The 18,645-nt window shown below is 46.8% G+C and overlaps 1 protein-coding gene across 1 annotated transcript in view; it reads right to left on the reverse strand.

The window, feature by feature from the left end:
- Positions 1-18,645, reverse strand: part of SEMA6B (semaphorin 6B) — a 192,578-nt gene that overhangs the window by 66,855 nt on the left and 107,078 nt on the right. The gene's annotated exons all lie outside the window — the stretch shown is intronic.

An 18,645-nucleotide genomic window follows, 5' to 3' on the forward strand; every position in this document is an offset into this window, starting at 1 on the left:
TATTTTTCTACTTGCATTTTTACATGCTTTCAAACTAGGTTGGCAGAAGCTGGGACAAGTAACAAGAATTCACTCCGTTACGTGGCGCTAGGGATTTGAACCGCCGACCTTTCTGATCGACAAGCTCAGCATCAATCAGATTATATATAGACGGCAGCTCTGATCATGCTTTGCTCGCACAAGCACGATCGGCGCTGCCGTCTTTCTATAAATATTGGTGGGGTGTGTGCAGAGTGCTGTAAGCGGGTTGGTTGGCTGTGTTGTTACATCTTGATTAGTTGATGGAGTTGAGAGTAGTTGGCTGTTTCGTAACCTCCTGTGTGGCTGAGGTACTGGCTGTGTGCCTATTGTTCTTTTGTGTTGTAACGACCTGGGTAATGGGCTGCGTGATAACATCCTGAGCTCTAGTGTAGTGATATCTTGAGTCCTGTGCTGCAACATCCTGGGAAGTTGGCTGCGTTGTAACATCCTGAGTTCTGCGATGTAATGTCCTGAGCAGATGGCTGTGATGTATTGATTTGATTTGATTTGATTAAGTTTGTATGCCACCTTATTCCCGAGAGACTCAGGGCGGCTCACAATAAAAAAGGAGGGGATACAAAAAATAAAAAACAGTAATTTAAAATTCTACAACAGCCGTACCTCGAGTGGGGCTGGATAGTTCAACAGCCCCAGGCCTGCTGGAACAGCCAGGTCTTAACTGCTTTGCGGAAGGCCGGGAGGGTGGTAAGGGTCCAGATCTCCACGAGGAGATCGTTCCAGAGGGCCGGAGCAGCCACAGAGAAGGCCCTCCCCCGGGGAGTCGCCAGCCGACATTGGCTGGCGGATGGAATTCAGAGGAGGCCTAGTCTGTGGGATGTAATAGGTCTTAGGGAGGTGACTGGCAGGAGGCGGTCTCTCAAGTACCCAGGTCCGATACCATGTAGGGCTTTAATGTAACATCCCGGGCTTTGGTTTGGCTCCGAGTTTGCGGTCTGGTCATGTGTTCATGGCATGTGTCAATTTGCTTTGTGTGGGGGTCGGAGGGGGGGTGCAGCAAGAGCCAAGGTGGCGCAGTGGTTAAATGCAGCACTGCAGGCTACTGCTAGATCAGCAGTTCAGCGGTTCAAATCTCACTGGCTCAGGGTTGACTCAGCCTTCCATCCTTCCGAGGTGGGTAAAATGAGGACCCAGATTGTTGGGGGCAATATGCTGACTCTCTGTAAACCGCTTAGAGAGGGCTGAAAGCCCTATGAAGTGCTATATAAGTCTACTGCTATTGCTATTGCTATTGCAGCAGTTGGTGATGCCGCTGTGGTTTTGCTTCTGGATGGCGGTCGCATTTCGTCTATGGGATAGGTTTGGGTTTGACTCTGGTGAGGATGATTGGTGGTGGCGTCCTTTGTTGTTTTGGGTCCAGTGTCGGTTTTCGTGGCTGGGACTCATTTGTTGACTAGGGCTAGTTTCCGGAAGTCTGGTAGACGGGAGGTATCGTCATGTTTATTCATGTTGTGGGCGTGTTTCTCTATTTCGATGGCTTCCATAATTATTCTCTTGTTGAAGTGTTCAGTTTTGGAGATTAATTTGGTTCCTTCAATATCAATTTCATGTCCTGTGGCTTTAAGGTGCTGGAAAAGGGAGGAAGTTTTTTCTTCTTTTCTGACTGCGTTCTTGTTTTCTGCGATGCGTGCATTTATTCTCCTATTAGTTTGTCCAGTGTAGGTGGCTGGGCAGATTTTGCATGGTATTTCGTAGACTCCTTGGTTTTCCAGCTGGATCTTGTCTTTGGGGTTTCTTAAGATGTTGGCTATTATTTGGTCAGTGCCGAAGTTATTAGTTAACTAATAGGAGAATAAATGCACGCATCGCAGAACACAAGAACGCAGTCAGAAAAGAAAGCCGGTTATAAGCAAAGAGTTGCTAAGAGGAGTCCATATGAAGCTGATTAAGGAGATGATTAGAGGACTGACGCCACAAATGGCAGAAGATATGAGACTGTTTTGTTACTGGAAAGATACAGGTTGATAGACGGAAGAGTATAATTTAAAACTACCTAAACTTAGCCAAATTTAGTGATAATAGATATAGTTAAATAAATAATTGATAATGATAATAATGTATACGATGTGTAGTGTTATGATAAGTAATAACTGGATATAAACATTGAATCGTACCCATTAAAGAAGTTTAGAAACCCTTTGGGTTATATATAAAGGTTAATAATAATAATAATAAAAAAGAATTAAGTTAGATTCAGTTAAGTCTTGATTACTAGGGGGGGAAATGATATGATGCAGGATATAGTCAAATAAAGGAGGGATAATGATAATAACGTATGTATGTATGTAAGTATGTATGTATGTATTATGTGTACATCATAAGGAAATGAGATGTAAATTGTAAACAGTGATTTGGAAAGGAGGATTAGAAAATTTTGTTACTAAATATTATGGATGTTTAGCTAGAATAGGACATAAGGATTTAGTGTCCTTGGAGGATTTTAGAAATAGTAAATGAAATGCCAGTATGTGGTTATGTATTAAACCTTGGTATATTTTATGATGAAGGACGTTTAAACAACTATAGTCAAATGAAAATGGAGGTAGGATGACGGTAACATGTATAAATATCTGAGTTAAAATACTTGAGTTAATATGATTTTATACTTGATGACTGTGGAAGAGATGCAGGAAAGCCTTTTGTAACCAACTGATACACTTTCTACAGTATGTAAAAAAAGGAAGGTTTTATGTGTTGTGTCTGTTTTGAAAATTAAAGATTAAAAAAACTTTAATTAAAAAAAAAGATAAGAAAGCCGGCACTCCACACACGCCCACTAAGATTTATAGAAAGATGGCAGCTCCGACCACGCTTTAAGCCCAAAACCCACCCTGAAGATGGCAATTGAGACCTCGCCGAAATGTTGCCAAGACAATCTCAATCTATTCTTAATCCCTTTTTCCAACCACTAGTAAAATAAATTCCCTGTCTGACAATATATTCTGTATCTTCTTTCTTTTTAATTCCCAATGTAAGTCTGCCCATTTCGGCCCAATCTAATATCTTCCCAATGATCTCTTTGTCTCGCGGTGTTCCTTCATTTTTCCAATGATGTGTGAATATAATCCTCGCTGCTGTTAAGACATGCAATGTTAAATATATACGTTGCTTATCAGGTGTATCTGGTATTATGTCAAATTAAAAACACTTCAAGTTTTAAAATCTATATGTTTCCCTATCATCTTTTCGATCCACCTATGTATTTTGGCCCAAACATATTTTGCTTTTAGACAAGTTCCACCACATATGATAAAATGTGCCCGTTTTTTTTATTACATTTCCAATTCTGATATTGCTGTTTTCAAGGAGTTAAGCCTTGTTAGCCGCAAATCATGGTGGGTTTCCCAACTCGTCAGTGAGCCCCGGGCCAAAATAACATCCGTTCGCAATGATGTAAAGATACCTTTTTGTTCTGCCCCCCCCCTCCCTCCGTCCAGTAATGAACGCAGACACAGGCTTAGCTGTTTGCCACTCTTTATTCACAGCGATTATAATCCTGTTGGCTGAAAGCCCAGACATGACTCACTGGCAAGACGTTGGCAGCAACCCAGACTCCAACAGATACCAGAACACAAGGCAGACCAGACAAGGAGTTCTCCAGATTATTACGAACGTTTGTGTCCTGCAAAAGGACTCCTCCCAAAGTCTCTTCTTATATACTCTCTTGGGAGGGGCCAAGCCACAATCACCTGGGCTGGATTATCTCTTATGAGTCTGTCTCCGTAACTGCTGCTTCCGTTTCTCCACCCTCCATTGCCTGGCGTCAGGGACAAACTCCCTTTGATCTTCCCCACTGCTCCATGCCTCAGGAGCCTCCTGGTGGCCAACCAGCCTCTCTGGTCCCTGCTCTGAGTCTGAACCCTGCCCAGGGTCCTCCACATCTTCCATAGCAGACTCATAGGGGTCCTCGCTATCAGAGTCCATCGGCAGCTCCAACGGCTCCTGCTGGGCCACAACACCTTTTTATTTATGTATAAGTAAGAAGTAAGTTTCCTTACAGGTCCAAGGTGGAAAAATCCTTAGAAATGGGAGAAATAACTTTATTCTACTCCTGCTGGCTGAGGAATTCTGGGAGTTGAAGTCCACGCACCTTAAAATCCCTAAGGTCAAGAAACACTACCCTGTAGGTAGACTTACAACGGTCAGTTTAGGGACTGTTCAAAGATACAACGACCTTGAAAAAAAGTGACTTATGACCATTGTTCACACTTATGACTGTTGCAGCATAGAGTGGCGCGGTGGCCTAGAGGTGGCACTCTCGCCTCACCATCGGGAGGCTGTAAGTTCGATCCTAGGTAGAGGCAGATATTTGTCTCTATGGGCACAATGAGAATAGATCTGCTGGATATAACTCCACATTGGCGACAGGGAAGGGCATCTGGCCAGTAAAGACTCAGCTCCATTAAGTAGCCCTGACTCCATCCCACAAAGTATTATGGGGTTGTTAAAAGAAGAAGAAGAAGAAGAGGAAGAGGAAGAAGACTCTCGCAGCATCCCTAAGGTCACGTGATCAACATTCAGACGCTTGGCAACTGACTCATATTTATGACGGTTGCAGTGTCCTGGGGTCATGCGATCCCCTTTTGCGTCCTTCCGACAAGCAAAGTCCATGGGGGGAAGCCAGATTCACTTAACATCTGTGTAATTTAAAAACGATTCATTGAACAACAGTGGCCAGAAACATTGTAAAATGGGGCAAAACGCACTTAGCCACTGTCTCGCTTCCTAACAGAAACACTGGGCTCCATCGTGGTCACAAGTTGAGGATTAGATAGTGCTCACTTATGCGATGGTGCCATGAAACGTGGGCATCTTGTCCCCACACCTAAATCAATTGGCTGAACAAAGTACTATTTTTAAGAGAACCAGCAGAAATCCTGCCGGCAATTATATTTTAAGATATTCAATTTAGAAATAGTCCTATTAAATACGTTGGGACTTATTTCTCCCCCCAAATGAACAAATTCCTCCTTGCAAAATCACTGGCCAATCATCTGTCAGTCAAAAGCGGGAGGGGGAGACATAGAGAAGACCATCTGTTATTGCAGTGATGGGTAGATGGATGGATGGATTACATGCCATCACATTTTTTAAAAAGATTTTTTTAATCTTGCCTTTATTATTGTCAGAAACAACTGGAGGTGGTGAACATCTCTTAACGTGCCGTCTGCCTACTAGCTTCCCCCACTACAGTCCTGTGGGTCGGGTTGAAAGAGAGTGACCGGCCCAAAGTCACCCAGTTGACTCCCAAGCCTCAGCTGGGACTAGAACTCCCCGTCTCCTGGTGATTGTCCTAGTGCCCAGCCACTGAACAAAACTAGACTTTGATTGATTGCATTGTGTAGGGGGAGACTGGAACGAGAAGGGAGGGAATAACACTGATTTCCTTCCCCACTGAGAAGGCCCCGAAATGCAGGCAGAGAAGAGCGAAAGAAGAGAAACCACCACTTCCCCCGCCCCTCTCCCCCTCCCCAGGTGCACCGCCTAACGGCGGATTGCCACGAGAACTAATGAAATCAGCAAATTGAGGACAAACAAAAGGAAAATATCTCATCAGGCATCACATAATCTACTTAGGGAGTTCCACTGCCTTGAAGAGGTGTACAACAGCCACTATCCAAACAAGCTTTGTAAGTGAGTTTCACAATCGGGTTGCGTTTGACAGACAGAACCTGGCTAGTTGAGATTTGATCCATGCTGCTCGCTCTCCATCCCAAGGCAGAATAACCTCCAAGGCCCCTTCCAGCTCTGTTCTATTGTGTTTCTAGCAGGGAAGCTATTCAGTTACTTTCCCTAGGTAAAGGTTCCCCCTCGCACATATGTGCTAGTCGTTCCCAACTCTAGGGGGCGGTGCTCATCTCCGTTTCAAAGCCGAAGAGCCAGCGCTGTCCGAAGACGTCTCCGTGGTCATGTGGCCAGCATGACTAAATACCGAAGGCACACAGAACGCTGTTCCCTTCCCACCAAAGGTGGTCCCTATTTTTCTACTTGCATTTTTTACATGCTTTCGAAGTGCTAGGTTGGCAGAAGCTGGGACAAGTCACGGGAGCTCACTCCGTCACGCGGCACTAGGGATTCGAACTGCCGAACTGCCGACCTTTCTGATTGTTTTCGCCTCTGAGCCACCGCGTCCCACCGATTTGCAAATGCGAGCGTGTGGCTTGCACGCATGCACGCGGCTTGAAAAAGTGCCTAAATAGGACGGCAGAGCGCCGGGAAGGGTGGTCGGGTCCACCCACGATTTCCACTACCGGTTCGGATGAACCGGTACGAACCGTCTGCATACCACCTCGGGTTTCTAGTCCTTCTGTTTGTTAAACTAGCCATCAAGCAAGACATCCTTTGTCTGTGACTTGGGACCTTTCCGACAGTGGTGGGTTTCCAATTTTTTTACGACCGTTTTGCCCGTATGCGCTCCCACGCTCGCGGTGCTTCTGTGCATGCGCAGAAGTGTCTGGGCAGGTGAGTGGAGCCTTCCACCACTGCTACTACGGGTTCACCCAATCCGGGCCAAACCAGGAGCAATCCACCTCTGCTTTCTGGCCAACTCAAATCTCAAATGGCAAAATTCCTACAATTATAGGCTTTCTGTATGCTGCGTGCTCTTTTTAAGTTCCTTTTGCCTTCTCTTGGGGACAAGCCATGTTTTGATGTACTTTTGACTGCAGGTCACAATGTCCTGATCAATAAAACGTGTCTTGATCCCCTTGGAGGGATCTGACAGAAGAATGGGTCTCTCCACACCAAAAATCAAAGCTGAAAGTGCCTGGTTTTGCCCTGCACATCGACACAACCAAAACACGGTGAGGCTGAGTCACTCACACGCCGCTTCCCAAACAAATTGATATTTCAATAATTTATTCGCCGCACCCCTGCAAATCCTTCTCTCCCTTCCTTTAAGGCAGGAAGGTGCCATTAAATCCTAATTCTCACTTTCCGTTCACAGGTATAAGCGGTGGGAGATGACAGCTAAAGGGAGAAAGAAATAATATTTTTTTAAAAAGAAAAAAAAGGTCCAGGAGTCCTTTTAACTAGATAAAGAACTAGAAAAGGAGATATTTCTTATTTTTAATTTGCGGATTGAATCTCAAGGCATCCCATCTCAGCTTTAAGCAACTCTGTAGGTCTATAGCAGTGTTTCTCAACCTTGGCAACTTGAAGATGTCTGGACTTCAATTCCCAGAATTCCCCAGCCAGCATTCGCTGGCTGGGGAATTCTGGGACTTGAAGTCCAGACATCTTCAAGTTGCCAAGGTTGAGAAACACTGGTCTATAGAATATTGGAGGGGTGGGGAAAATTCTGTGAATGTCTGGAGGAAGGGAAAGTATAGTTTGGTCTGGTGGGGAAGGCACCAGGCGAGAAACTGGGAGATGAGGAGTTCTAGTTCTCACCTTAGAAATGAAAGCCGGCTGGGTGACTGTAGGCCAATCATTAAGACATGAGTTCTAGTCCCACCTTAGTGATGAAAGCCAGCTGGACGGTTTGGGGCAAATCACTAGGAGACTGTGAGTTCTAGTTCCACCTTAGGCATGAAAGATGGCTTGGTGGCTTAGGCCCAATCACCAGGAGATAGTGAGTTATAGTTCCACCATTGGCATAAAAGACGGCTTGGTGGCTTTCGGCTAATCACCAGGAGACAGGGAGTTCTAGTTTCAGCTTAGGTAGGAAAACTGGCTGGGTGTCATTGGGACAATCACTAGGAGATAGTGAGTTCTAGTTCCACCTTAGGCAGGAAAGGCGGCTGAGAGTCTGTGGGCAAATCACCAGGAGACGGTGAATTCTAGTCCTGCCTTAGGCATGAAAGCTAGCTGGGTGACTTTGGGCTAGTCCATCTCTCTCTCTCTGTCCAACCCACCTCACAGGGGTGTTGTGGAGAGACGAGGAAGGAGCATTAGATGTGTTCATCACCTCGATTTGCTTATATAAAGTTACAATGAAGGTGGGATATAAATAATAAAATAAAGTAACATATCAAATCAAATCCAGTCCAATTTCCGTTAATCGCATTTCACAAGGCGGAGCATGGAGGAGATCAGCCCTCCCAACTGGGAAGTTAAGAAGCATGATGCTTAAAAAGGAGATAATTCCTTTCAGCCCAAAATCTACTCCCGATGATTTAGTGAAACTCCACAGAAACAAATTCCCGCATCTTTCTAAGGCAGTGATGGCTAACCCTTTTGTCATCGCATGCCGAAAGTCTGTGTGTACGCGTGCAATACTACGCGGGCCCGCACTCACAATGCAATGCGCGTGCGAGCCGCCCATGTGCCCCGCCCCCTGCACATGTGCCCCCCAGTGCATGCGCACGCAACCCCCTCACGCTGCCCCACGCATACATGTGCGACCCCTGCGTCACTGTTTTGGGCCTAGTAGGCCTCCCTGCAGCCTCCTGGGAGAAAAAACGGGCCGAGGGGTGCAACGCGGCCTCCCTGCACCTCGTTTTTCTCCCAGAAGGCTGCAGCGAGGCCGACTAGGCCCAAAATGGAGTGCAGAGGGGTGCAACACGGCCTCCCTGCACCCCGTTTTTCTCCCAGGAGGCTGCAGGGAGTCTGCGTTGCTCCCCCTCTGCACTCCATTTTGGGCCTAGTAGGCCTCCTCGCAGCCTCCTGGGAGAAAAATGGGCCGAGGGATACAACGTGGCCTCCCTGCACCCCGTTTTTCTCCCATAAGGCTGCAGGGAGGCCTACTAGGCCCAAAATGGAATGCAGAGGGGTAGAACGTGACCCCTCTGCGCTCCATTTTGGGCCTAGTAGGCCACCCTGCAGCCTCCTGGGACCAAAATCAGCTGGGGGGGGGCTGCACCCCCTTCCCCCCCCCACGCATGGGCGCGTGTCTCCCACATGCACCCCCCCCACACACATGCATGGCAGAGACACGAAAACCAGCTTGCCAGCGGGAGGTTCGCACACATGTGTGGTGGAGCTGCGCTGGGGCGACGGCTTGCGTGCCCGCAGAGAGGGCTTCTGTGTGCCACCTGTGGCACACGTGCCATAGGTTCGCCGTCATGGTTCTAAGGAATGCTGTCCGCTTCCACTTAACGTCGAGATTTCCTCTTGGCCTCCCATCCCCTGATCAAAAAGGATTACGGACCATCAAATGTGGATGGGCTCTTAATGACATAGGTGGATTTTGTCCAGGAAGATCTCTTCCCCAAGTTTGTCCTTCAGACCTTTGATGGTCCATTGATCACCTCTGTATCTAAGTCCACTCCACCTTCTCACTGGTTGTCCTCATCTTCCCTTCCCTTCCCTCTTTCCCAGCATTGGGCACTTCTCTTAGAACAGTGTTTCTCAACCTTGGCGACTTTAAGTCCTGTGGACTTCAACTCCCAGAATTCCCCAGCCAGCATAGCTGGCTGGGGAATTCTGGGAGTTGAAGTCCACAGGACTTAAAGTCGCCAAGGTTGAGAAACACTGTCTTAGAAAGAGAGATCTTCGCATAATGCATCCGACAAGTGATAGTTAGCGTTTGGTCAATGTTGTCTACAGGAAGGGCTTGGGGTTGACACATTCAACGATCTATTGACTTGCTTCTTCAGCTCTTCAGAAAATTCCCCGGCGCCTTCTCCAAACCCAAAACTGATTTAACAAGCTTCTTCTGCCAACAAGCAAGTCCACTGGGGAAGTTCCTCTGCCAGGAAGACCTGGCAGTGAGCTGAGAACTCTCCTTGGCTCCCTTTTCAAGAGGTTGCATGCTTTGCACACACCCAACCACAAACACACATTGGTCTTCGTTCGTGGTGTTTGGTCAAGAACCAGAAGGACAGAGGACCAACTGGGGCCACTTTTGTCAGAGTTTATTGCAGCTATCACATCCAGAAAGCACACACAGGTAACTGATTCAGCAGGATTCATTAACTTCTCTTTATCTATATATATATATAAAAGTGAAATACCATTCATGCATCATCACGAAATCTCCAGATCCGTAAAGCCTACAAACTTGACATTTGGCCCGTATGTTCCTCTTGGCTTTTAGGGACTCGCTAAGAAAGGATTTTTTGAAATGACTATAAGATCATTAGTATTTCTTATATTATTATTATTAACACACTCATGATGCTAAGGAGTTAGGTGTTCTACTCCTCCTCCCCACATGAAAAGAACTCTGTTCCAACTGCCACTTGGGCATGAGGGTGGGCAGCGCATGGCTCATCCGTCCTGCGGGCTGGGAGTTTAGACATTCTACTCCCTCTCCCCACCTGAAAAACACTCTGATGCTAAGGAGTTAGATGTTCTACTCTCCCACCCCACCTGAAAAGAACTCTGTTCCAACTGCCACTGGGACATGGGGGTGGGCAGCGGCTCATCCGTCCTGCGGGCTGGGAGTTTAGACATTCTACTCCCTCTCCCCACCTGAAAAACACTCTGATGCTAAGGAGTTAGATGTTCTACTCTCCCACCCCACCTGAAAAGAACTCTGTTCCAACTGCCACTGGGACATGGGGGTGGGCAGCGGGCTGGGAGTTTAGACATTCTATTCCCTCTCCCCACCTGAAAAACACTCTGATGCTAAGGAGTTAGACTCAGGGAGAGAAAGGGATAAGATAGGAGAGGCCTCTGTGGCAGAGGTGGGTACCTACCAGTTCAGACTGGTTCGGCTGAGTAGGTAGTAACTTGGCCGTGCACCCACCCAAACTGGTTCTATCTTGTTTTTTTGCTTCTTCATAGCACACATCAAGTGCGCCCTCCCAAAGCGCCTCCCTGAGCGAACCAGCAGTAAAAGAAGCCGGAACTCACCCCTGCTCTGTGGGGCCAGCCTGAAGAACAGAAGGGGAGAGGCGACTACACGCTTTTGATTGGTTAAAAAAATAGCTTTTTGCTTCGGTTATTAATATTGGTAGTGTTGGAAGAAATGTCCATCTGGGTTCAGTTCCAAGTGGAGCAAGAGAGACTGGAAACGTGAAGGCTGCTTGGAAAGATGGTTTTTAATGGTGGATAGGACCACGTGGTTTGAGGTCCTGGAGTAGAAAGGGGAAGAGATGCTGGGAGTGGCCTGGTTTTATGCCCTCTCTGGGCTTTTGAATTTGAGCTTGTATTCTGATTGGTTGTCAGGCTCCCATGGGGCCATGCAGAGGTAACTTTATAAGTTGTCTATGTCCCAGGCTTGGTTGATTCTTGTTGGGTGATGATGCAATGAAGGGGCTTTGGGCAATTCCCCCTGTGGCTCTGCCTGAAGGAGGTAGATCAGAGGTGGTATTAAGCAGGTTCTGACCAGTTCTGGAGAACCGGTAGCGGAAATTTTGAGAAGTTAGGAGAACCGGTAAATACCACCTCTGGCTGGCCATGCCCCTATCTATTCTCTGCCTCCCGAGTCCCAGCTGATTGGGAGGAAATGGAGATTTTGCAGGAAACTTCCCCTGACATGCCCACCAAGCCATGTCATGCCCACCAAGCCATGCCACGCCCACCAAAGCACTCCCACAGAACCGGTAGTAAAAAAATTTGAGTCCCACCACTGAGGTAGATCTTTGTTATGTAGAATAGACTGACCCAGGCCCTTAATGGCCCATTGACAAAGAGGTGTGTGTGTGTGAGTTTCTCCCTCCCTTTTAGGGGAAATATTCTGTCCTTTTAATATTTCCTAAAGTATCTCATTTTTTTATGAGGGGTGGGTGCTAACTTCCTACAGTAGATTTTTGGCTTTAGAGGCCTCCAGGGCTGCCGGGGAAAAAAAAATCTTGCTAATTCTTTTCCTCCTCGCTCAACCAAAACAGTTTTTGGAGCCAACGATGCCTGAGACATCCCACATCCAAACAATATGAGATAATTAAATTTGTATTCTGTATCTTGTCCAAAACCGACATCTGTGCCGTCAAAGGACAAACGGAGAGTGAGAATCCCCCCCTTTTTTTCTAGCTATTTCTGCAGACTCTCCTCATTTTTTAAAAAAATGGTTAAGAATGAGTCCATTTCACAATTCCTGGTGCCCTCTAGAAGATCGTGTGTCACATGGGGTGACTTCAAAGTGTGCCCTCATCTGGCATAGCCAAGCTGGATGGGGAATTCTGGGAGCTTAAGTCCCCCAAATCTTAAAGTTGCAACGAATCGGGTGGAAATAGAATAACAGAATTGGCAGGGACGTCAGAGGTCTTCTAATCTGAAACCTACTCCCACCGGTCAGGCAGGAAACCCTATACCAAGGACGGCGAAACTTTTTGGCACCCGCGTGCCCAAACCGGAAGGTGCATGCATGCATGTGCACCAGGGGTGAAATCCAGCAGGTTCTGACAGGTTCTGGAGAACTGGTAGCAGAAATTCCGAGTAGTTTGGAGAACCAGTAGCCGAAATTTTGAGTAGTTTGGAGAACCGGTAGCGGAAATTTTGAGTAGTTTGGAGAACCGGTAGCGGAAATTTTGAGTAGTTTGGAGAACCGGTAGCGGAAATTTTGAGTAGTTCAGAGAACCAGCAGAGGAAATTTTGAGTAGTTTGGAGAACTGGCAGTGGAAATTTTGAGTAGTTTGGAGAACCGGCAGTGGAAATTTTGAGTAGTTTGGAGAACCGGTAGCGGAAATTTTGAGTAGTTTGGAGAACCGGTAGCGGAAATTTTGAGTAGTTCAGAGAACCAGCAGAGGAAATTTTGAGTAGTTTGGAGAACCGGCAGTGGAAATTTTGAGTAGTTTGGAGAACCGGTAGTGGAAATTTTGAGTAGTTTGGAGAACCGGTAGCAGAAATTTTGAACAGTTTGGAGAATGCCACCTTTGGCTAACTCCACAGTGGGGTGGGAATGGGGATTTTGTAGTATCCTTCCCCTGCCATGCCCACCAAGCCATGCCCACAGAACCAGTAGTAAAAAATTTTGAATTTCACCACTGATGTGCGTTCGCTGGAGCAGTGGAACTTCAAAAACCAGCTGGCCAGCATACACATGCCTTTTTTTTGGCCATTTTCAGGCCGTTTTTAGCATGTGTGCACCAGAAAGCAGAAGAACAGCTGGCAATGGCGCGCATGCCCACAGAGTGGGCTCTGCGTGCTACCTCTGGCATGCCTGACATCGGTTTGCCATCACGGGTTTAGGGTTTCCTGCTTGCGCATGGGGTTGGACTAGAAGACCTCCAAGGTCCCTTCCAACTCTCCTCTGATTGATTCTCTTTCTCTGTTATGCAGCTTTGGACTATGCCCTCTCTTATCTGACTGTTCTCTAAGCAGCTTCTCTCATCGTGGTTCCCCACACATACTTTACACGCTGAGAAACTTCTGAGTCTCTTTTTCCACCTGTTATGTGCCTTTGGACTAGGCCTTCCCTTATCTGACTGTATCCTAGGCAATATCTCCTCTACACACACACACACACACACACACGCACACACACACATTTTACAGCCTGGGAAACTAGGGGAGGTTTTATTTGAGTCTCTTGCCTTGTCCATTATCTATCTGAGGGCTAAGCTGTCTCTTATCTGCTCGTCCCCTTGGAGTGTCTTTTCACCTGTCTCCCAAGGTCTTTCCCACATACCATTATAGAAGAGCCCCACTTGCGACCATGTTAGTGTGAAATGGAGCTTAAGAGAGAGAAAACGGATCCTTCTGTCCCCCAAATGTGAGATTTCGGATGGAATTGATCCAGTGGGATCTTAGGTGGAGCATAGCAGAGTAAAGTATGGCATTCGCTGCAGCCAGGTGCCTTTCAACAAAGGAAAAAAAAAAAAAAAAGGGCAAGGTGTCTAAAAGCCCATTTTTTTTCACATTCAAAGGCAGCTTGCCTTACCGCAAGAAAACATTCCCCCAAAAAGGTCCCAAACGTCGAGATCGGGATCATTCATGCAGGGCAAAATCTGTACCTCTGGTGTTATTTGTGTCCCACATGCAAAGCAGGTACAAAAATGGCCTGACTGAGGCCATTTTGAGACTTCAGAGCTGACACATCCTCTCCTAGCTGCCATTTTGACTTTTTTGACCTCTGGGGGATATTCCGGATCAGACGGGTCAGCCCCACCTTGCTGTCTCCTTGGCATCCTCTGGATGAGAACTATGGAAGGCTGTCCGGGTTCTAATCTTTCCTCCTCCATCAAAGCTCATTGGCTGAATTTGGGCCCGCCCCTACCTCTCCGCCCACCTTCCTCGCAGGGTTGTGGTATGGGGGGGTGGGGGACACTCAGAGGGCTCCTGCAGCAAAGACGAGACACACTAATCCACCAGAAGGTCCAAACAGAACATTCTACGGGGCTTCAAATCCCCCCCCCCCGGTCTTCTTTCATCCTCCCCACCAGAATCTGTGACTCATCGCCACCTGCTTCTCCATTGTTTGCATTGGAACCATTTTTGAACATGGTCCCAAGTTGCTTCTCCCACCTCCTCTGCCTTCCCACCCCCTCAGGGGGAAGGCACCGCGGCGTCTGTCATCCCCACCAGATGTTTCTGAACGCCCCTAGCCTGCCATCTCACCCAGAAGTTGTGGGGTTTTTTGGGGAAAAGGGAATGTCTTTTTGGGATGCTTCCTAATGAAATGAAGTTTTGTTGCCGACAACCAAAACTGTTTGTCAGCGGGTTGTGTTAATGTCCCCAAAAGCTACAGTTAATCCTCGACTTACCACCACAGTTATGTTGTTGTTTAATAGCAATAGCAGTTAGACTTATATACCGCTTCATAGGGCTTTCAGCCCTCTCTAAGCGGTTTACAGAGTCAGCATATTGTCCCCAACAACAATCCGGGTCCTCATTTCACCCACCTCGGAAGGATGGAAGGCTGAGTCAACTGTGAGCCGGTGAGATTTGAACAGCCGAACTGTAGAACTGCAGTCAGCTGAAGTAGCCTGCAGTGCTGCATTTAACCACTGTGCCACCTCGGCTCTATAACCCCGTATTCCCTTGCAGGGTGGAGTCAGGGCAACTGAATGGAGCTGTTTACTGGCCAGATGCTCTTCCTGTTGCCAGTGAGGAGTTTTGTTCAGCGGATACATTCTCATTGTGCCCAGAGAGAGAAATATCTGCCTCTAGCTAGGATCGAACTCACAGCCTCCTGATGGTGAGGCGAACGTTCCACCTCTAGGCCACCTTGACTTTACGACCACAATGGGACCCCACATTTCTGTTGCGAAGCCAGGCAGTGAAGTTATTTTTGTCTCGTTTTACAACCATCCTTGTTTACCGTTGTTATGTGAATCACTGCAGTTGTTAAACGAATAGCACGGTTGTTAAGCAAATCTGGCTTCCCCATATCAGAAGGTCACACGAGGTGATCACATGACCCCAAGGACACTTGCAACGGTCATAAATATGAGTCAGAGGCCAAGCGCCTGAATTTTTATCACGAGACTACGAGGAAACCGCAAGTGGTCGTAAGTTGAAGATGGCATTTAATTTAATTCCGTTGTACGAGGTGCAATGACAAGAAAGTAAACTTAAAATTTAAAGTGTGAAAAGTGGCCATAAGTCACTTTTCAGGATGCTGCCATAGTAGCTAGTAACGCCGATGGAAGACTTCTACTTAGATCGGTGTTTTTTCAACCTTAATGGAGGAGAAAGAATGGCAGAATCTGGTGTGGGAGTCAAGAGAGGTATCAAGCTGGAATCTCTACGTGGTCACAAGTGAACTTAAGTCCAATCTCCCTTGAATTCCCTGGACCCTCATCTAACTCCTAGCAAGTTCTCATCATTTGTTGAGAAGTTTCATTTGTTGTAGGTAATGAGGGGCAATAAATCAGTTTTAATTGGAACTTCATGTGCAGACATGATCTTCCCTAGTCCTTCCCTAATACCACTTTATAATGCTTTGGTAAGGCCACACGTGGAATACGGCATCCAGTTTTGGTTGCCAGAATGTAAAAAGGATGTTGAAACTCCAGAAAGAGTGCAGAGAAGAGCAACAAAGATGAATAGGGGACTGGAGGATAAAATATATGAAGAACGGTTGCAGGAACGGGGTATGTCCAGTTTAATGAAAAGAAGAACTAAGGGAGACATGATAGCAGCCTTCCAATATCTCAGGGGTTGCCACAAAGAAGAGGGAGTCAAGCTATTCTCCAAAGCACCTCAGGGCAGAACAAGAAGCAATGGATGGAAACTAATCAAGGAGAGAAGAACTAAGGAGAAATTTCCTGACAGTCAGAACAATTAATCAGTGGAACAACTTGTCTCCAGAAGTTGTGAATGCTCCAATACTGGAAGTTTTAAAGAAGAGATTGGATAAGCATTTGTCTGAAGTGGTGTAGGGTTTCCTCCCTAGGCAGGGGGTTGGACTAGAAGACCTCCGAGGTCCCTTCCAACTCTGCTATTCTATTCTAGTGATAATACTGATTAACTTGGTCACACTCTTCCAATATCTCAGTAGGTTGCCACAAAGAAGAAGGGGTCAAACTATTCTCCAAAGCACCTGAAGGCAGGACAAGAAGCATTGGAGAGCATCTAGGAGAGAGGCAATCGAGAACTAAGGAGAAACTTCCTGACAATGAGAACAATTAACCAGGGGAACAACTTGCCACCAGAAGTTGTGGATGCTGCAACACTGGAAGATTCAAAGAAAAGATTGGACAACCGTTTGTCGGAAGTGGTGTAGGGCTGTGATGGCAAGGAAAATTCTCTCTGCAGGCATGAGAACCGTCGCCCCAGCTCAGCTTGCACACCTCCCGCCGGCCAGCTGGTTTTCGGTACTCTACTGCACATACGTGAAGGCGGGGCACATGTGGAAGATGTGTGTGCAAGCGCAGGGGGTGTGGGGTGTGTGTGTGTGTGTGTGTCACGCAACCCTAACCCCCATCGAAGCTGTCAAAACTGATCGTCTTCCACCCCCCCAAGCACCGAATTGCAGCATGCTAAACTCTCTCCTCTGTTCTCTCCCCTCGTTTTATATTTAAACCCGGTGGGGGTGGGGGGGAATAAAAGCCTGAAATTTTGTCGGCCGAGGGGGAAAGCACTGCAGCCCTGCTCATTTATTCCTGTCTGAAATCTTTTCCTCGCTACTATATCCCACCCAACCCCCTTCCCCCCCTTGAAATGCGGTGGCCGGAATGCTGCATTGCATTGGAAATTGTGCTGTGTGGAGGATTTATATAATGCCATTATGATCCTTGCTCCAGATTTATGTAATAGCCTTATAACCAACTTGACATGGCGGCTCATTGTATTAGTCCCCTTTGAACATACCTAATTTATCTGAGACGGGAACTTGCTTAGCGGCTGGAAAAAAAAATAAAAAAAAATAAAAGGACTTCGGAGGGCAAATAATCCAGGTGGAATTCAAATCCTGCTTCACGGGAAGAAGAAAACCGGGTCAGAGAAGATGAGTTTTGGAGGTATCGGAGACGCTGGGCACTTCTGCGTCCAAAGGAGAGGTAGCGGCAAGGCGGCTCAACATTCTAGACCTCATCGGTTTCAGCACAGGGATGATTGGAAGTGAATCAATAGTTGATGATAATCCAGTACATTCAGTCCAACCATCTTAAAAGCATCCTAACTGGGGAAATCTGGGAAATCACATGTCTTAAAGGATGCCGGCTGAGGAATTCTGGGAGTCCAATTATCTTAAAGGAGGCTGGCTGGGGAATTCTGGGAGTTGAAGTCCAATTGTCTCAAAGGATGTTGCCTGGGGAATTCTGGGAGTTGAAGTCTACCCATCTTAAAGGATGCTGACTGGGGAATTCTGGGAGTTGAAGTCCAATTATCTTAAAGGATGTTGCCTGGGGAATTCTGGGAGTTGAAGTCCAATTGTCTTAAAGGATGTTGCCTGGGGAATTCTGGGAGTTGAAGTCCAATTGTCTTAAAGGATGTTGCCTGGGGAATTCTGGGAATTGAAGTTCAATGATCTTAAAGGATGGCGGTTGGGGAATTCTGGAAGTCGAAGTCCAATTATCTTAAAGGATGTTGCCTGGGGAATTCTGGGAGTTGAAGTCCAATTATCTTAAAGGATGTTGCCTGGGGAATTCTGGGAGTTGAAGTCCAATTGTCTTAAAGGATGTTGCCTGGGGAATTCTGGGAATTGAAGTTCAATGATCTTAAAGGATGGCGGTTGGGGAATTCTGGAAGTCGAAGTCCAATTATCTTAAAGGATGCTGGCTGGGGAATTCTGGGAATGGAAGTCCACCCATCTTAAAGCATGCCGGTTGGGGAATTCTGGGAGTTGAAGTCCACCCACAGTAAAACAACTCCACAGCGCTAAAGATTTTCTATGTAAATGTATCCTAAACTTTTGTGAGGTGGTTTTTGGGGTGTGTGTGTCTCCATATTGGCAGATTACAATACAATACAATACAATAGCAAAGTTGGAAGGGACCTTGGAGGTCTTCTAGTCCAACCCCCTGCCTAGGCAGGACATCCTACACCATTCCAGACAAATGGCTATCCAACATCTTCTTAAAGACTTCCAGTGTTGGGGCATTCACAACTTCTGGAGAGAATTTCTGTTCCACTGATTAATTGTTCTCACTGTCAGGAAATTTCTCCTCAGTTCTAAGTTGCTTCTCTCCTTGATTAGTTTCCACCCATTGCTTCTTGTTCTACCCTCAGGTGCTTTGGAGAATAGTTTGACTCCCTCTTCTTTGTGGCAACCCCTGAGATACTGGAAGACTGCTATCATGTCTCCCCTAGTCCTTCTTTCCATTAAACTAGACATGCCCAGTTCCTGCAACCACTCTTCATATGTTTTAGCCTCCGGTCCCCTAATCCTCTTTG

This window comes from Thamnophis elegans, chromosome 1 (assembly GCF_009769535.1).
Source record: "Thamnophis elegans isolate rThaEle1 chromosome 1, rThaEle1.pri, whole genome shotgun sequence".
Classification (NCBI taxonomy): domain Eukaryota; kingdom Metazoa; phylum Chordata; class Lepidosauria; order Squamata; family Colubridae; genus Thamnophis; species Thamnophis elegans.